Source organism: Geospiza fortis, unplaced genomic scaffold, assembly GCF_000277835.1.
Source record: "Geospiza fortis unplaced genomic scaffold, GeoFor_1.0 scaffold131, whole genome shotgun sequence".
Lineage (NCBI taxonomy): Eukaryota > Metazoa > Chordata > Aves > Passeriformes > Thraupidae > Geospiza > Geospiza fortis.
The window spans coordinates 2348773-2370123 of NW_005054391.1; positions in this window are offsets into that span (position 1 = coordinate 2348773).

Consider the following 21351-nt stretch of genomic DNA (forward strand, 5'->3'; position numbering starts at 1 on the left):
TGCATTCATATTAGCTCAGCTGTTAATTCTAGTTATTTGTTAATCATATATTAATAGCTGTTCCAAATATCTCTTCCAGGGCTTGCATATCTGTCAAAATCACTGGCATTTCAACACTCAATACTCAATTTCAATACTAAATTTCAATACTCAATCTTCTTTTGTTGTCTCTCTGTAAACATGATATAACAAAGTTGGCTCAAAAAAGCCACTGGGACACAATTCCATCAAAAATGCAACTTCTAATGGAAATGAATAAATTTGTTGAGTTGGGTACACAACACTGTAATGCAGTCTTCTCATAATAGAATATCTGTTTAGATTTTCCCCAGAAATTAATTTGTATTTTATTTCTGGATCATACTACAGTATAATAACATAGAAATCAATTGACTCTAAATAATTTAGTCATTGAACATTTTCCTTTGAGAATTTTGAAATACTTGATCTTCATTCCTGTCCTGGAAGCAGTGAGGTAAAAAAATATCAAAATCTTCCATGAAAAATCACATCACAACCTCTCCTTGTTAATAAATCCTGATCCTGTGGGTTTAGTTAAAGCTATACTCCCTTAATTTCAGTGAGCTCACATGAAATCCAAGATGTCACGTTCTCATTAAGTACAAACAGATGGGTAAAATGCCACTGATTCATAATATGAAACTTTACCCACCAGCCACGTAGGAAAAATTAATTTTCATGGTGTGTGGAACTGTTAAATACCCTTCTTTGCAAGACACATTAGTTGAAAGCCACCAAGCCCATTTACTAGTATTGGAGCAGTCTTCTTTTCCAGTACTGATTTCATGTCAAGCTGCAACCCTTCTGATTTTGTTTCTCATGATCACAGTTTTAACTGTAATAGATTTTAGATAATTGAGGGATGGAATTCTATGCATGAAGCTGTCCAAAATGGCTGAGTAACTGTCTAGCAGAGAAATTTACCTTGATTGACCCTCTCAGAGTCTGGTCTCATCTTAACACTGTCTGGCCAAATTTACACAATCCATTTTAAAAAATGGCAGCCCTGCTTTCACCATCAGACCAAAATCAATTACAGACTATTTTAAGCTAATATCTTCAACACATAAGAAATGAATCTGATCTTTCTTTTCAACTCATTCTAATATTCTGTCAGCTGGGCATTATAATTAATCTCAATTCATGTAAGAAGTAAAAAGGCATTTTTCAGTAGTGGAGTCTTTTTACAAGCTCTCTGCTTAAATAATTGAGTCTCAACCTCTCCACCACAACTGTGTAGTGTTCAGTGTCATTTTACCCTCATGTCAGAGTGTAATCAGTGATTTATTTCCTGTTTGTATTCTTTTTCCCAAACAAGGGTCTAACATTAAAGTGTATCAAACACATTGAGACTACAGTGGGTGGAAAAAAGGTAAGAAAATCAGATGCAGACTAATTTTTAATCTCTCATGCTCCTTCTACAGAATCTGACACAGATCTGCTTGATCTGCTTTTCCCTCACCACCGGTTATAGTAAAAATATTGGCAGTTTTATATAGAGCAATTTCTTAATGGTAATTTCACCTCTTAAAGGTTGTAGCTTGTACACAAGCATCTTCTATGCCAGAACCTGATAAATTTGACTGTATAGCTCTGGGGTTATAAATGGTTTAAAAGATTGATGAGTATAGTCTTACTGAAACATCAGAAAAATCTAATGAATCAATTTCCGTCCATAGAACATCAATTTAACAGCACTGGATTTTCCACATGGAAAAGATCATTGGACTGTAACTTCAGTGCCCTACTTCTCACTCAGACACCTGACCCAGCCTCCTTCTCCTCCAGCCCAAGGCATCAACTATCCCTTGTATCTAGCCATGGGGAGAGTTTCTTTTCTCAAATTGTGAGTTTCTTCTTTCAGCTTTCTATCTTTTTGCTCCATGTCACTGGACATATTTCACTGACTACAGTAATAGCAGTTGAAATCGTGGAAATACTAGGGTTTGTTTTGAGATTTCACACTATATCTGTCTGTATTAAGGATGGTGCATGTGCCAAGGCTGCAGAAAAGCCTAATAGATCCCAGAAAATGTGCACCTGCTTTCTGTATAAATTCATAAGTTTGTAATTGGGACAGAATAGACAGATCTCATGGGATTGCTCAATGCATAATTCCAGGCCAACTCAGGCTTAAATCTCATTCAGAAAAAGACAGACTCATTTCTATGGGAAATGGGAGCAAGGACCACAGGCTGGATAGCAGGTAGTGTTTTGCCTGTTCTGGATTTCTAGTGTGGCTGAACTGAGGCTGGAGGCCCATGATCATCACTAGGGACAGCACCCCATGTGGGGAGAAGCTCAATACTTAGCTGCTCTTAGCTTACTTCATGAAAGTCAAGGCAAAAAATGTGTGTTGGGATTTTGGGGTACTCAGAACAATGATATCCACATTTTTTGTTTTTCCGAGACCTGAGAAAACCATACAAACTACACTTAAATTCTATCCATCCTATAGAAGATGGAGCAGTTTTGGAAAAGTATGGATATTATTTCCTCTTGGAACTTATAAGTAAATAGATACATTATTTATGTAATGGTTACTTTATAGATTTTTGCTTTATTATGCTGTCTCCAGAAGAGGCTGGACTAACTCTGGAGATACTTGCAAGTTTATTCTCTCTGGTTATATTTAAACTGCATATACAGGAATCCTTTCTGACTCTGAATAAATATCATTGTTCTAGCTCCATCTAAAATTTATGTCAAGATTTAAGAGACAGATTAATCCCTTTCTTTTCCTCAACTGTGCATCAAACTCTGCTACAGAAGTCAGACGATACAGACTTTAAATATGTACAGTGAGTCCCTTCTTCCTTCTTTTTAAAGTTGTTTGGTTCTCACTGGCAGTGTGTTTGACCTTCTACACAGGAACAGGTAAACATCAAAAGAAACACTACAGTTTATTCATCCTGGATGGCACATTTCTTAAGAAGTGATATTCAGAAAGACTGCTGGAGACATGTAGGTCTGATGAATACATGGCATCCAGTATTCCTGTTTCTATCAGAAATAGACTTGTCAGCTTAGATATAAAATATCCTTCATTAGTACTCAAAGCCTGGTAAACTGAGGAGAAGATCCTGGAATACGTTTTGCATTTTAGGGCAGTTCATAAAAAGGAAATAGACTTACATTTCACTGCAAGCTATTTGGCTGTCTGACACTTGAAGAAGACCAGTTAAGCAAACAAAAAAGGTGATGAAAAACTGAGTTCAGAGATGGTTATGTTCAAAGTGAACGGAGGGAAAGGGAAATACATTAGTTACTAAGGCAACTGTTTGTTTAATGCTAAATCATTCCCTCATTGAAGGGAGCAGCTTCTGTTTCAAATTAATCCCCTAAGCTGTTGTTGCACCACTCGCTCTTACCATGTTTCAAGCACAACCCCTTGCCAACATCTATTTTCCAGCTTCCATCTAACTGTTGGATCACGTTGCTCAGTGAGAAGCCAAGGTGCAGGTCTGAGGCAGAGATTCTGTGATTTGTAGCCCTGGTTCCAATCCATCAGTGACTGCACACCACAAGCCCCTGCCTTGCACAGGAACTGCCACTCACTCACTGGAAAGCAACCTGAAGGTGGAGTTGCCATGCAGAGGAAAAAAAGAATAAGGTTGGTCATGGCTCATTCCCCTGACTATTTTTGAAGCGTAGATGGTGACAATGAGAAAAAGTAGGTCTTCACAGACCAGACACTGTACCACTTTCTGAAGAAAACATAATAGAAAATGTCATAGGTTACTATATTAATCCTTTGCCTAATCTACTCAGCATGCTCACTAATATATTTTTTAAAATTTATTTATACTCTTTCCTCACCCATTTTATCATTTAAGGGTTTAATTCAACTATCTATTTTGTAAGTAGTTCAGATATGCTCCATTTCCTGTCTTCAAATTTGGAAGCTTTGCTTTTTAAAACCGACTGTGCAATGCATGATTGAAAATCTTTATTAGATGCAGCTGTGTGTTGGGTTTTTTTGTTGGTTTTTTGTTTTTTTTTTTTTTACTTTAAGGTATTGTAACCATACTTTGGAAAATAGAGTTTTAATTTTCAGGGAAGAAAAAGGTTTATATAATTTCTTATTCAAAATATTTGTATTTCTTGATCTTTTAAGAAAGACTGCCATTCTTATTTATTGATCAGCATATGTTTCTCACTATCAAATACCACAATTTCATAAATAGTAATGTGGTGGGTTTATTTATGAAAATATTCATGACTTCTCTGCAGTTTTAGAATTCAATCAGTTTTAGTGTTTATTAAGTAAGGAATTTAGATGAAGAGAGAAATCACCCATATGTAAGAGCATAGTGAGAACATATGTCAGAACTAGTGCTAAAGCTGCATTTGAGAGGTCAGAAAGAGCAGGGGTAAAATGATAACTGCCAAAAGTCAAGCTGAGACAGGAAATTTAAGCAAATTGTGGAAGTTTTTTCAACCATGAAAATAAAAAGAACAAGAAAAAAAATAGAAGCACTGTGAAATGAGGATGGGGATAGAATTAAAGAGGATATAACTTCCCATGTTAAATATTTTTCTTCATTCCCTTTGAAGTTGAATTTTGGGGAAAGAGAATGAATGATAGAGAAGATGGCTAATGGAAAGAAAGAAATGGAAATGTCCACAACTAAGACATGAAACCTAATTTTGTGGTCTTAGTTCACTCCTGATCGCAGGGACTTTTCACCTTAGAAGGCAATGGCATATGAAAAATGGATATCCAGCACAAGGATCTTCTACTGTGGAACGAAGTCATCGTGGGGTTCTATAAAGAGGGAACAGCGAAAGTATTGCCAGTATTAGGGACTGACATAAAAGGAAAAAGCACTCTAAAAAGTTGCAGACCTGTCTAAGTGCATTTGTATATATTGGCTTTGTACTCATTTTGAAGGGAAGAATAATAGAGTATATACACATAAAGGAAAACAGTATCAAATTCAACCCAAATACATTAAAGGACAAACACAGACTAATAACATATGTTTATGTTTTGTTTTGGGGTTTTTTTACAGTAATGTGCCTGAATTTTAGGCAAAGGAAATTCAGAGAGTATTACTTAACCCATAGGAGAGAATTTGACAGATTACAGAACATGAAATTAAGTATTCCGGTGAGAAAGATGTGGATTTTTGTAAGAACTGTACACTGCTAAAGTATCTGCTCTAGTGGGGAGATTACACAGTTTATTAAGGGAACATTTAAGCTGGAAGGATGCTATTTGTAGTGTTTTTTAAAGATAGGTTTCTAAACCAATGCTACTTAGTATTTTCACCAATAAACCTGTCACAAAATGAGGAAGGAGCAAATGGACTGCAGTGATGATAGAGCCCAAGGAGGGGCCATCAATGAAATGTAGGACTGGAGTGTTATACTATGAGAATTGAGTGACCTTGAGGACAAGAAAAGAAATAGAATGAAGATGAATACTCAGTCCAAGATAGTGTGTAAGGTTAGACACATTTAGATTCAGAGCAAAACCCTCAGCTGTCAACAGAGTTGCAATCAGCTGAGTTCAAACCAGCATGATGAGGGAGAACCAAGCCTGCTTGATCATGGGATGACTATGTACCACAAGCATGAGAGAGCAGAAAAAAGGGTGAAAGCACGGGCAATTTCAAGACACTGTCAACAGAGGGTAAAAATTTATTAAATTGTGTGAGACTCAGCTAAGGCATCATCTAGAATATTGTGTGCAGTGTTCTGCATGGCCGGGTAAGATTAAATAAACCTTGACCAAGTGGAAGCTACCTGAATAATATGGGGAATGGAAATCTATAAGTATTGACTTGGCTAATCTAATGAAGGATGAGAGGAGATTGATTACCCAAAGTAAGTACAGTTCTACATGAGAGGGGGAGAAGAAGGACGTATAAATCATGTGTAATTGCATTAAGGTTAAAAGTGGAGTTATCTAACCCTCAGAGTAGCAAGTCCTTAAACAGTCTTTCAATAGGAATGGCAGATGTAAAGTTTCCACCTGATCTCTAGATAGGTCTCAGGTGGAAAGATTTTGCGTTGTGATGCTGGTACAGAGAAGGATTGGAGTCTGAAACCCAGGACAGTGTGCCTCCATGGCTGTCCACGTTCACATTGGTCCACAACCCTGATGCAACCCACCAGCTGAACCCTCTGGAAGATGGGTTGCTGATTACGCAAGGAGGACCTGGTGGGCTCTATGTTTATCCTGCAGCACCCACACTTCCTGTAATGAATTATATTTGTTGGCAGAGACAGCACTCTGCAATATGAGTATTTATGCATAAGCATTTGGTTTTTTGAAAGTAATTTTTGACTGCATCTTTGTCCACAATTGCTCTCCACTTGCCGTCTTCCTCCATTTTACCTGTTCTGCCATCTACATTAATTCATTTTCCTCCCAGCCCCCACAAATGGTTTATTTTCTCTAGGGTTTCCAACTACCTTTACAATATTGCAAGTGAATAATAGTAAATATGGCCCATTGCCTCTAGGCAGGATAGCCATCTGTAAAGGCATTGGCATTGTCTCTTTTAAAAGAAGTAAGAGTCTATGTTATATAGTTTAGATCTAAGTTATATCAGCAGCTTAAAAGAGATTATCCCAGTGTACTGTATTATTCTTCCCAAGGAAGAAGCATCGAAGCTTTACAGGGCCTTGAGGAAAAGCAGTTCAGAGGCACATCACAGCCTTGGTTGTCTGAGTCCTTGTCAAGACACCTTTGTCCAACTCTTTTTTTCTGCCAGCATCTCTCCAATGCACAAGCAGATCTGAAGTAAGCATCATGAAATAGGAAGGTTGTGGCTTTACTGCAGGGCTACCAGCTGGAGGCTTGTGCAGATGAAAGCAAATGAGTCCCTTACAGACTAGCATTTAAGAGATGCCTTGCAGGTGAAACAAAACATTCACAATAAAACAGTATGCTATCTACTGTGTTGAATTTTATGAGCTGTGTGTTGAGTACCACCCAAAAGCAGATCCAAATGAGGGAACTCAGTGAGGAAATGTTCTCTTGAATTAAAATCCTGGCCTGACTGAAAAATCTGGTTTTGAGATTTCAGTTTGTGAAGCTTTCAGCCACACACTTGCATTTTCAATTCATTCAAAGAAAGTAGATTTGTTTGGATCAATAGATGAAAATTTATTGAAAATCTCATTTGTTAACAGTAGGTGTATTTGTGGCAACTCACACGAAAATTTACAGTGTGCCCCAAAGGACTCTAAGTTTCCTTTGGTGGTAGTATTCTGCAGTACTTCATATATCAGCAAACCTTCTCAGTGGCATTCAGCACTAAGAGCTTGAATAGTCTTAGATTTTATGTGAATTCCTGCCTCCTTCTTGTTGTTGTTAAGTGTTTGTGAATATATTATTAAAATACCTAGCAGGAAACTCCAGTTCACTGATGTCAACTTAAATGTAGCTACACAGAAATAATCTGCTACCCTAAGTATAAGTCTTGGAGGTTGATTTTCATCTGTCTCTCATTGACTTAATTTGAAAATATGTGTCGTGGCTTCTGCTGAAATAGGTCCAGAATTGAATGCTGGAGAAATATAGGCTGTAAAATGCATTGATTTTGTTCTTTCTGAGAGCTTATCCTTAGGGCTGATAGATGCAATGAGAGTCCTTGTTGTCACTGAATATTGTCCCCTATTTCCAATAGGAACAATAATAATGACACTGCCTGGCCAAGCCAGCACCTGCCTGATTCTGAGCTGCTTCTGCAGGCAGGTTAACTCTGCATCACGCCATTCAATGTCACCAGAGCAGGCCATTTGTGAGCTAAGAAAAGTAGCACTTTATTGTGTGCATAAACTTCCATCAAGAGTCTGCTGCAAAACAGCTTGTGTTTGGGGTTGGAATATTTATGGAGCATCTTGCAAACCATTTTCAAATTCTGCCGTTTAAAACCTTCTTCATGCCATATGTTCTGCTGTATCTTTCTCATTATTCTAACTGAGATGTCAAAATCTTGGTGTACTAAATCTCACAGTTCTGGGGAAAGTACATGAGGGGCAACTGATGGTTTTTTTTTCTTTTGTTTTAATTTACAGTTGGCAAGCTAACATATTTGATGCTTCTCTTACCCCCACCCCCAAAATGAAATGTAGTTTACACTTCAAAGCTGTGCACACATTTGGATAAAGCATATCTATTTATGGCTAGCCTATTGCATCTTATGAGGCAGAAGGGAAGGTGTGGGTAGTGCATCTTGTGTACTCCCAAGTATACAAGTGCATATTGTATACTCCCAAGTAAGCCTCATCCTTGGCTAGCATGGAAGCTGATGAAGTTGTGGGTCCCTGGCAGGAAGGTGACTTAAGTGCTTTCTAAGCCCTGGTTTTTCTCTCCTGAAAGCTGTCTTGAAGTGGAGCAGCTTTAGAGGAGTCAGAGCTTGTAGGATTGTTGTTAAGAAAGTCATTATTTATCTCTCCTTCAGTGAGGAGTAAGCTGCCTTGGAATACCTTGAATTTTTCATTTAGTAAGAGCATCCCTCAGTGCAACTTCCTTTCCAAGCTCAGCTCAGCACCTCATCAGACTACCTTTTCTTGCTGTAACTCTTCTATGCACTTCAAGTATATAATATTGGCCTTCTATTTGGTTACATAAAGCTCAGCTTTTCACAGCTCTACACCTCTGTTTGTATCACATAGTGCTTATCAACAGCACCTAGTTAAGGAATTGAAAGTAGGAAGTGAAGCAGTCAGCAAATTTTTCAAACTACGTTAAAATTCAAGTATTAAAATTTTGTGATTTAGGTTCATTTGATGTAGTTTTTGGAACATATTTATGAACTTATAAACTTGAAGCTAGCCTAGTAAGTCATTTTGGCCCATATTGTTTCTACACTGTTTAAAATTTTGTAACATCATGTTGGAAAGTAAAGAAAATTAAAAGATACCACACAGTTTTTGTATTATTAAATAATGGACTTTATTGGGTAGCTGAGGACCTAATCACTGTAGCTCCTCTACTACACTGGACAAAAATTTTGACCTCTGGGTGCCAAATGTTTGCCTGGTGTCGGGACCCAGGACACACCTCTGGCTGTCCAGGACACCAGGACCCCTGCTAGGGGTCTCAGAGACCCTGTCACAGAGCCCAAGACACCTGTGGTTTTGATTATGACCCATGGAGCAAATTACCAACCTTATATGAAGATCAGCAAGCCACAACAGTTTAGGTAGAATAATAGTGAAATTATCACGGGCTGGAAAAGAAGATTTTGGGTTTTTTGGTATGGGGGTTCAGGAGGCAAGATGGAGGGAACTGGGTGTGTCCAGCCTTTCTCCTTCTTCTTCTTGGCCTTCATCTTCTGCTGTGATGTTAGCACTTGGCGGGCGGACGGCGTCGTGGCTGCCTTGCTGGTCAGACCTCTGTCTGCCAGGGAGAAAATTTTGCAGATAAGACTTAATAAACAACCTGAAGACCGAACAACATAGAGTCCAGTCTCATTCTTCAGAGCCTGGGGTCGCTCCCTGGACCACCCAACTCACCTCGGGGGCAGAGAACAAACAGCCGACCCCGAGAGTCTGGTGGCTTCATTACCAGTCATTCTGTTGTATAGGCTGAGGGCTTTTAGTGCTCCTGAATTTCTAACTTCTCATGTAGGAAACTTTGCCAATGTTTCCAGCAGGTCTGTCTGTCTCCAGCCACTCCAAAGTGATAGTTTTAGTCTCAGTGATTGATAGGAGATGTCTTAGCTCCATATCCAAAGCATAACACTGTAAATCACTGGTTTTCATTTGTAAGGAATAAAATTATATTCACCTTTTGCCACCATTTATCATTCTGAGGCTATGCTTGATCTGTGTTCTTGGCTAAGCTCTGAGAAACAGGGCATGTATCTTGTGAAGATTGTGCATGGCACCCTTTTACACTTGTATATATGTCAGCAGAAGAAACAGGCTTATATTTTCTTCAATGCTTTCTGCATGTTAATGTGCTCCAGCATATGACTGCATAAGCCTGTTGCTCAGAATGTTACCAAGTTGAAATTTTTTGCTTTTACAAGTAAAGTACAAACCTCATCATGCCTGCATCTGTGACTTCTTCTTTCCTTGGGGATGTGAAAAAGTCTGTTTATCTGAAACTTTTTATTCTGCAAGCTAAAGAATGGAATAGCAACTGTATTTGTCTTCATTACTTTTTCCTGTGGGAAATAGTTTCCTTGTATTTCCAAAGGTCTTTTTCTAAACCAGCTCTCCAGAGATACCTTAGGAGCCAAAACAGGTTATTAGAGATGTTCCTCTGGTTATATATTTTCTCAAAACCTCTCATTTCATATGTTTTTATTCATTTGAAGTTTTCCCCATGCAATAGAGGCTGCGAGCACAATTTCTGTTCAGAGATTACTCTTTCAACTGAGTCAATGCTAAGTTTGAAGGAAAGAGTATTAACCCCCTTTCTTTTGGCACAAGTGAAGGGGTACAAAACGTCCCAGAGGAGCAGGTAAAATAAAGGGGCTTACAGGCTGCAGATATGAAGCTGCCATAGACTGTAATGCCACTTTTCTTAGAGGATACCATCCTGCCTCAAGAATGTCCCAGCAGTTTAGTTTTGTGTGGATGCAATACAGAAGAGCTGGAAAAATCCAGATTGGAAATGAAGACGTTATCTCAAGCCCCTGTATCAGAAAGGCAGTTTTTTTCTGTCAGGATACAGCAAAGTTGAATCTGCAGCTTCCCAGAAATCTGTTCCCAGTACTTGAATATCTTTCACAATATATAGGCAGAAGCAGCACACAGACAATTCCCATTGTCCTAAAATAGGTTGTGTGTGAACAGTTAAACTTGTGTTTCCTGTACCTAGAAAGAAGTGGGTTTAAGAATGGCAAAGGGCTTTGTGTTTGCTTTTTGCTCCATTGCTACCTCTGGGGATTTGATGATCTTGAGCTTGCATCCAGAAATAGGAAACACTTCATACAGAAAAATACATAAAACATTAGAAAAAAAAATTGCCCTGTGGAATTAAAGGTGCAAAACTTGTAGTAAATCCATCCATTAACTTCATTAAAACAGTGCAAATTCTTGCCACACTCCACATGCACACGAGTATATCAGCTCATAGTCCAATATCTGCAAGGTGATTTGTCATGATGTAGATCAACAGATTACAGTAACAATTTAGATCTGTCCCCACTCTATTTAATCTTCAGCATTAGACCAGAATATGCATGGTTTTAAAAATAGAAATCAGGCCATGAATTTTTCTTCATAGATTACTGGCATGAATAAATGGGAAAGAGACCTTCAGACAAAACGAAAAGGCCGTATGGAAGCAAAGCCTTGAAGAAGTCTACCTTTTGCATAAGAGGGTTGTAGATACAATTTTTTTCTTAGCTTTTATTTTTCAGCGTACTTCTGAAAAATAATATATACCACAAATGGATGAAAGCAAATAAATAAATGAACAAAAACTTTTCACAGTGGTAGAAGAAGGAAAGTCAAGGGAGGATGGGAAAGTACAGACATGTCATAAACAGATGATGCATAAAGGTCAACAAGCTACCTAGATGACACCACCATTCTTTTTTTTCAAGTATAAAGCTTATGTATTCTCATTCACAAAAAGCAGGTCAAAAGGATGTCTCATTTAATGGCATCCCATGTAACTGCATTTTGTTTTGCATGATGAGAGCACTAGGCACAGGACTGGGCACCAGCTACTGCTCTGCATTCTGAGTTGGATCCTCTGTTCGTTTGATTTCTCGCCCCTCAAGTCACTTAACTGGGAACAGTATCAAGCTTGGATTGCTTATGTTTACACAACTGAACCCTGTGTGTCCTTGTGTTTATAAGGCTGGACTTCATCTGGACTGACTGTTTTTCTATTAAGTGAAATGTATAAGAAGGATAAAGCATAATTTCACAGCCTTTGTAACTGCTATAAATGAATAGTTTGCTTTGTTTTTGAATTTCTCCTGTTCTTTAGGGACCCTCCCTGAGGCTATTTTCCACAACTGCCCTTGTGCTATGGCACTGGTGCATAAAACACGCTCTGTTTGGTCAGGAACCAAGAAAGTGTCTGCTTCTTAGGGACAAAAATAATTTTCTTTTAATCTTCTCTATCTTTGGGTCCTTGTGATCCATGTCCTTGGTCTAACATTGGCAGCTGTACCATAGTTCATACCCCTGGGGGAAGGAGATGCCCTGAGGAAGGACTGCATGTGCATATGGTCCCAATTACTCTGAATTATGGAAGCACACAGACCTTGCAGCACTGCGTGTTGCTCTTGCAAGAAGGGGGGGTGAGGGTTTGAATTGAAATGGACATTTAAGGGCCTTCCAGTCCAATCCCTCTGCAATGAGCGGGGACATCTTCAACTAGACCAGGGTGCTCAGAGCCTTGTCCAGAACATCTGCAAGGATGGGGCATCTACCATCTCTCTGGGCAACCTGTTCCAGTGTTTTACCACCTTCACTGTAGAAAAGCTTCTTGTATCTAATCTAAATTGACCCTCATTCAATTTAAAACCATTACTCCTTGACCTGGTGTACTTCCCAGTAAGCTGCAAGCTGGGTAGATCAGGGCTTTCGCTGCTATGGGATGCCATAACCCAGCATGTCACAAGGCCAGCAGCAGATCCTGGTGCTGCTGTGGTTGTCCTCAGGGCCTGAAGTCCAGTGGCTCAATTTCTCTGAGCTTCCTGTGCCAGCACAATAATATTTCTTTCTTTTGGTAGGTGCCAGAAGGAAAATATATTCATGCTTATGAGGGGTCACATGTTGCCGCTGCATGGGATGTGATTACTCTAGCTATTAATTACAGTTATTAGTTTGGACATTTTCCAGTGTGCTGAGGGAGACTGCCTTTCCACAGAGCAAGAAATGTTAGCAGCACACTTTGAAATTCAGTCAGGGTACTTTCTTCCTTTCCTGAATGTCATCTGGGTTTTGTGAGAAATAAGAAAAAGAATGTGAAAGGGGCTGAATTTTTACAGAGCTTTGGAAAGGAACTTTTTAAACAGCCTCCAACAAACTGAGGAAGTAGATAACATTTGACCTTTCTAGTCATGTAGTTTCAGAGAACATGAGGAGAGGATGAAAGAAGACAGGAAGGAGGGGACCTGGAGGGAAACCCAGAGCAAACTCAAGAGGAGCACACACGGTATGTGTCTTTCTTGCCCTTCAATACTTACTATTTATTTTTGAGAGGCAGAAGGCGAAGTTGGGGCTAACGAGGAATTTTCAGGCTCAGCTAAGGTCTATAAAGTAGCTGTTAAGACAACAAGCTTTGCAGGTGTCTCTAAGGTCATTTCACATGCAAAATCACATTGGCAGAGATGGTGGACAAGTGTTTAAATGTGGCACTTGAATCAAAGCATAGAAAAAGTTCCACAAGCCTCAGGAACACGTATCCTTAACTGCACAGTGCTGCAATTCTACAGGTTGCTGTGAAGCACAGCAAGGGAGTTTTGTCCTAGGTTAGTCTGTGAGTTGATGCAGTTCTGCCTGATCTGAAGATTTGTCTCACTGAAAGCAAATATGTCCGTAAAGCAAATATCAAACGTGTCACAAAAATATGTCATATCTAGCTGCTGGAGATAACTCCTATAGTCATGCTGTAGTCATTAAACATCAATCTTCAAAAAGGACATGAGTCATCATATGGATAGAGTAAAAATGATCTCTGTGTATTCTTAGCGAATAGTTTTGCAATTTTTCTTGCACCCAATACAGTCAATTTTCCATGAAGTCAGGAGAAATATAACTCAAAAGTTGGAAATAGGGGCAGGGAAGGGTAAGAAAACTCTGGCAGAGCTCTGTTTTTAGTGACAGCTGCCAGTGGGACTCATTCAGTGTTCATATCTAAATTTACATACTTTAGAAAATTACTGTTAGCATATCTGCTAAGAGTCACATGCTTGTTGCACTGTACCTGGTTGTAGCGTGCAGCTGTTTGATGAATAGAACTCAGTGCACGAGATCATTAACAAAAGAACTTGAAAGATTGTTCTTCCACTGCGCTTCTTTTTAGGACTCACCCACATGGGTACGGATGGGTCTGCTCCCCTCTGCTCCTATGTAACATTTTCTTTACTTCCATTTTTTGTGGAATATTTGTGAAATACACTTGTTTGTAAGGGAAAAAGCATTCCCTTAAATCAGAGATTAGCCTCACTTGAGAGGATGGTAGTTTAGTAATTTATTAAATAGAGATTAATCTGTTTTTATGAAGAAGCAATACTATACAATTCTGAAAGCAAGCAAACCATTTGCAGCGCATAAAATGAATATCTTATTTGCCCAAGCTTCTTGGTTTTATCTGCATGTGAAAATGCCATAACAACATGAGTGAGTTATTTGGCCACAAATTGATCAAAAACTGGAAGAGATGTGGTCCCAAACCTCCACATTTTGGCAGTGCAAGACAGGAATAGTGACTTCATAATAGCTAAAAAAATCCTCTTCAGTTTCCCCTTGCCATCCAAATTTCTGTCACTGTCTGTTTTGAGATCAGTTTTTGTTTTTTTTTTGTTAAGGAAGTTTTACTCCCAGAGTTCAGAAAGCAAGCTCTGCTTGTGAGCTGCCTGGACATTGAGGTCAGGATATATCATATGCATTTTCTCTCCCTGATTGCAGCAATACAAATGTTCTTTCAGGGCAACAGAACCTTTCCACGACTAAAATCAGCATAGTGGAAGGTACTAGAAAGTAATTTTCTGTCACATACGCTACTCAGGAGCTGAGTAATTTACCCAAAAAGACCCACTAATAGCAGTATGCAGTGACTTCCAAGAGCAAAAATGTTCAGGTAATTCTCCAGTGAGATATCAAATGCCATTATTTTCCCTTAATGTTACTGGCAGACTGAGAGGGAGAATAAGAAGACACTTAATTAAGAACAAATAGATGTTCTGATTTCCACCTCTGCCTACCATTCCACTCCTACCTTCTTTAATATGACTCAGCTGAGATAATAATACAAGCAGCTGTAAAGCAAAGAGCAGCTGCCCCTTGTCTTTTGCTCTTACAGCCAGACTGTACTCCCTGGCACTTGCTAATGTTCCTTATATTTACAGCAGAAGAACAAGAGCATTCCTTCATTATCTCTAAATGATGGTCTGAGATAATCCCTTGGGCACAAACTGCATACCCTGTGTCCCAGCATGGCTTCTCAAAAGGAGACAAGATAAATGACAGAAAGTCAGCTGTCTTCTCCTGACATCTTCTGATCACCTCACTGCTTCTGTCAGTGGTTCTGCTGTTCAGAGTTGAATGACAAATTGTTGGAGGGGTTTTTAGCCAAAGTATTAATAAATTTCCATCCCTTTGCATGGCAGGAGCCCACTTAAATGACAATAAAACATCACCGACAAGGAAAAGCACGTCCCTTTAATGATCCAAGTCCCTAAATGAAAATGGCATTGAGCCTTGTTCATAACTCTTACTAAGTATTTAATCTATTCTCCTTCAAATATCACTCAAATGATGTTTGGCCCTGCTGAGGAAGCCTTTTCCACAATAAGGTATCTGTGAGGGGCTTTCTATTGAGAGAAAATAGAGCAGTCAATACTGCTAATGGTGCTGCAGAGAGACATTGGGGTGTTTTATCTAGAAGATGCTACTGAAAATGGTATAGCTACAGACACCTATTGTGACAAATGGAATTTAATATTGGCTCAAGATGAAAAGTTATAGTAGAGTGAAAAGAAATTGCCTGAACATAGGCTGATGGTACAATATCATTTATGATACCCTGACATTTTTGACTGGAGGTGATTGATTAACTGGTATATGTATGTCTGCAAATTTATGTGCATAATGAAACACAGCCAAAAAACATTGCTATAGTTTCTGCATTTTTCTAGCTGCCCTGCTTCTGTTGAATGTTTTTCCTTTCAGTTGCGTTCAACAAAGCCCCAGAAGCTGTAATTTAGAGAACTGTTTACAGGAAACTTCACCAAAAGCTCTGTGAAGTTATTGAATATTTTGACTAGAGGTGGAACATTTATACAGATTTCAATGGTAGATGTACTTCTGCACCACTTGGAATGATTGGCAAAATTCCCACCCTTTTTAATGATATGGGTTCAAACCTCAGGGCATTGAGCATTGTAGAAAAAATATTCTCTTGGTTGTTGGCATCTGATGTAGTTGTAGCCACTGGGAAAAGCATCCAGTCACTGAGCATCTGGAGATGTAACTAAAAAATATAATTAAGAGAAACATATCTAGAATTAGAGCTTGAGTTGAATGGATATTGAGTGCAATTGCAAGAGCTAAGTGAGTATTTTTACCAAGTTATTTACTAGATAAACAAACCTAGCATTTTCTTAATTTTGTGGAATACTGGGAAACAGAACAGTTTTCTCAAGTTTACTTGATAAATCACATCTCCTTACTATGTATTTCAAGGGTATCTTTTTAAGCTTTAAGTATTTTGTGATTCTGTTTTTCCTGAGTTATCTGATTTAGACTATGATTTCTTATGTAAACCCTAGAAATATTTAGCTTTTATAGCATTTTTCTATTTTAAAAAGTTGCAGATTTTTACTACAGTCTTGGAGAGCTTGAAAAGCATCTGCTACTTTGTAACCTTAGGGCAAAAAGAACATCCCCTTTAAATAAGGGAAGAAAATAAACATAACAAAGATACCAGAGAAAATGTTTTGTGTTTCTCTTGTCTCTGGGCCACAAGCCAATTCGGAAACATTTACACAGCAACAACTATAAAAAAACAATTCTAGTGCACAATAGGAACGATATGAGCTGATTCCTACTATTGCCATTTCCTTTAAAGTATTTGGCATTTGCTCTATATCAGTAGACAACTAAGTGAAGAATTAACCTGAAGGATTGGATAATCCCTATTGATAACCCCTGCAGAGAACAGATAACCCCTGTAATTGAACACACGTAAAACACACACCCAACAGCACACATGGTTTGAGTAAAACTGATCTGAAGTGCAGTCAGACATTGCTAACCTTGGAGGACACAGAATCTCTTTTCTGTGGTACATTTGTGATATACTGGTCTGTCAAATTTTTTTCCTGTCTTTGCCTCTACTTCTTATTTTTTTCTCTCTTACTTCTTTCTATTCAGGAAGGAGCCCTCCATCTGCTCTCACTCTCCCTTCAATCAATAGTTTTCTTTCCATCTCAGCAGCTACTGTTTGTAATCTGCAATACCTGGAACATTCACACAGCAAAGTGGAAGCAGTCCCACGAGCACGGGTAGTTCTGACGCAAGACCTCTCCAACAAGGGGCAAGTTCTCCATGTCAAATCTCCCCCACCTCATCCTCACATTTACAAAAGTTGATAAGATGCCCAAACACTCACATTTCAGAGAACTTCCACCTTCCACAGCAGACGGGCAATAATCAAATACAACCCTGGCTGAGCTGTTTTGCAGTGTGTAGTGCTATTAAACCCCTGCCTGCCAGGAGAGGCCTGTAAGCTACTGAAAGTGTTGAGCCTTGCAGGCAATCTCCACTGCTTCTCTCTCTGTAAACATCAAAGCTACTTGAGCTAATTAATTACAGGCTGAGGGATTTTAGTGATTCAAGATATATGTACCCAACACAAAGAGTCTCCCACTGAGGAAATGAAACTTTTGACTCCGTATTTGAGTTAGTTGTTTGAAGAAAAACATTGTCACATTCAGGATGCCAGCATTTCTTTGGTGTTGCTGCAAAAATTTAAATTTTCCCTTGAGATATTATTTAGCATCTTCTGACCGGAAGTCTTCACAGCCAGAATGCCTCTGACCAGACCTGTTATCAGATAGTCCAGCTCATGCCACCTCTGCTGTCTTGAAAACTAGTAGGTGTGGGGCTCTTTTTGGCATGGTGAGGAGCAAGGACTGAAGGTGGCAAGTTCCTTTCACACCCATCAACTTTGCAGCTGCTGAGGACAGGATGCATCATTTACTGTCACCATATGGAATGCAGACTGAGAGAAATCAAAAGAAACCATATTCCTCAAGGAAAATATAGCAAAACATACTCTTAAAAATCAGAGGTGAGAAAATGTCCAGAAATGTGTAAAGTTTGTACTCATCCCCTAGGTTACACTAATATACTCAAAAATTCCTCTATGGCCTTGAATTGAATTTGCATTCCAGTGATTACCCACTTCACTCGTAAATTTAGCTTAAAAAGTATCTTTATTAATTTTGTCCCTCCCTCACATTTCCAACCCTAAACAAGCCCTAACATGAGGAAAAAAAGGAAATTATCTCAGGTAAATAACAAACAAACCTAACCAAACAAAATACAAAGTCCCAGACTAAAAAATCCAAACCAACCTAAACAATCCTCCTGAAGGAGAAATTTGTTTAATGCTCCTCTCTCTAAGATGATCCCAGAATTCAGTATCATGTCACACAATGGACAGCAAGCGTATGGGGCAGTCTTGTGTTTTGAAAACAGGTCTGTGGAGAGGAAATTCTTGAGACTAGACTGTCATCAAACCGGAAGCAGGATGCAAATACCATAGCAAAAGAATAATATATGGAAGAACTTCAGAATCTGGGATAATACTTCTGGTCCCTCTCAAGAGGCTACTTGTTACAGACATTTGAAAGGTTTTAATGAGTGCATCGATACAGAATTCTCTACTGCCTTTCACTGCATTGATATCCAGTCATGCTTGGAGGCTCCAAATAAGATTGAGACCGGCTGTGTTGGACAGTAGCAAGATGAGTGGTCCCTATCTCTGCCTTTATACAGAGACAAACAGAGCTACTATTTTACAGGCAGTTATCTGAGACACAGATAATATAAGCTATTTAAACAGAACAGGAAAGAGCTGAGATCCAAACCCGTGTCCCAAGAGCTCCACTTCCTGCATCACCCATGAGTTTGTTTGCCTCTTCAGCATCTCATTGTACAACAGATGGAGGCAGTTGATATCAATAATTTTTTTAGCATCATATAAATATAGATTGCATTGCTGAGAACTGAGCTGAAGGGGAATGGGAACAGACCCTAATGTTCAATAATATACAGTCCAATTATCATGCCAAAAAAACTGAACTGTATTGATGCTTTAAGTTTGATTCATAAAATTAAATCACAAATGTCACTGCATACAAATGATCATGGGCAGAAGAATGAGTCACATTATAACAGACAAGATCTATATGAAATCTGTGAATTTGCAGGCAGACACATCAGTTACCTCTGAATTATTGGCACCCATCTCCAATACATCTACTCAAATGAAAAAGTATTAACCTTCGATGCAGCACATGCAAATAAAATATGATGATTCAACAGCAAATTCAAGTATCTAACTACCATGGGTTTAAGATAAGTAAAATTTATTTCAGGCATTTCATGAGTGCATTAGCTTGGTATCGGAAATCAAGGATTTATGGAAATTGAATACTAGCTGACATCATAAAAATGTCAATTATTATACTATCATTTGTAACTGAATGCTACATGATGGAGGTGCTGAGTTCAAAAATGCATCAAAATGTTATTCATAAATACATATACTGCCTCAAAGATCCAAGGAGCCAGTCAAGCACTGGTAGATGCACAGAAACTAGAATGTCACAACTGAAGCTCAGATAAAAACTCAGTTTACAGAATTATTTCAACTTTCAGCAGAACTCTGCTACATTTGTCTGTCTTTAGCTCCTGATGACAGGAGTACAGTCTAAAGCTAGAGGAACATGTTACATATGGCTCAGACATGCCAGCCCTGGAGGATTCTGTAAACACAGATCATTGCATAATGAATGGCAGTATGTGACTTTTCCACTATATATTTAAATTTCAGTGCAGATTTGAATGAGGCTTCCATTAAATTTTGGTGAGTCATTTTCTAATTGGTTCAATACTCTGCCTGGTGACATGATCTTGCATCTTTCCAGAATTCATTAGCCTCAGGCATCTTGAAAAATGGTAACTGCTTATCTCTTTTTCTGATGTTTATTTGTATCTCTTCCCTCCAGACTAATATGAAGGGGGCCAGCAATTTGTACAGTCTTTTATTCTTTCATATATGTCCTCAGAGATTTTGAGCAATCAGGAAAAAAAAAAAGGCAATGAAAATATGTATTGGGAAACCAGCTATTTTTCACATAATTTCACAGAGAGGTTTGGCTGGAAAACTGCAATGATGGCCTATTTTAAGGTAAACATATAATTTTATTTATCTCTGACATTTTTTTGCAAACCTGCAATTTTATTCATCCTTGGTATTATAGGCAGTGGTCTGAAAATGAACATTCCCTCACCTGCAGTTTCAGGAGAGATACTATGAGAATCAGCAAGGGCTGTGGAAATGCTATTTGCTTGTACTCAGTTCTCAGAAATTAATCAGAAGCAGGGAAGGTTCACATTCCTAATGCGTTAGATGAAACTGAGTCACCTTCTTTTGAGAAGGGCTGCTGCATATGTGGTATGTGCTGAAAATTCTCATGCAGGAGCTAAATTATTCTACAAATGAAGTAGCCAAAGGATTAAGGTATTATTCATTTCATCTGCCTAAGAGTACAAAGAAAGAAACCTCATCTCTCAGATAAGCACTTTCATCCTATGATTACCTAAAAGATCACAGATGCTAGAAAGTGTGCCCAAAAACCTGTTCTGAGGAAAAAGCCTATGTAATATATACCAGCAAAAAAAAAATCATTCTTTTACCAGATAATTTTGCTAATGCCATTAGTGCTTTGCCTGTTAGTGATGTGGTGGTAGGCGCACAGAAAAGTCAGAAATAGAGATGGCAAGAGTGAACTTAAAAATTCAGTGTTTCTTCTCCTTTTGTGTGGTTGATAATGTTGTAAAATGAAATTCTGCCTAATTATAAGGCTGTCAATCCACAATAATTCTCCTGAGGAAGAGTAATAGATTTCATGTTCTGAAATGATCTTTATTATTATCTAACATGACTTCTTACAAAATACCGACTCTTTTTCAAAATTTCTTTTATAAAGCCCATGTTTTTATAGTGGAGATGCAGTGAATCATCAGGAAGGCCTCCAGATTCAATTGAAAGGTTCCACATCAAGGAGAAATGGCCATATGCCTATGTAAGGTATTGTGGTACTTTAATATTCTCTATCTTAGATGTAGCCATGCAATTTGCTATGAAAAAATAGCAAATGCCATTTGGAATGGGCTAAGAAACAGGGAAAAGCTTAACTGTTCCAGGTACACAGGCTGGATCAGCAGTCTGTATTTTTTGTGCAGGTACATCCTAAGAGACAATGTGTAAAACCTGCTTTATGATTCTAGTGTTTCATGGCTTTTATTTCAAAAATATTATTTGTATTCCTACCAGCAAAGATTAGCAAACAGAAAGAGAGAATGGCTACAGTGCTGGTTTTTGGGTTTACTGACAGCAAATGGAAACACTGAGATGGCATTTTGAGAATTCCTATTAAT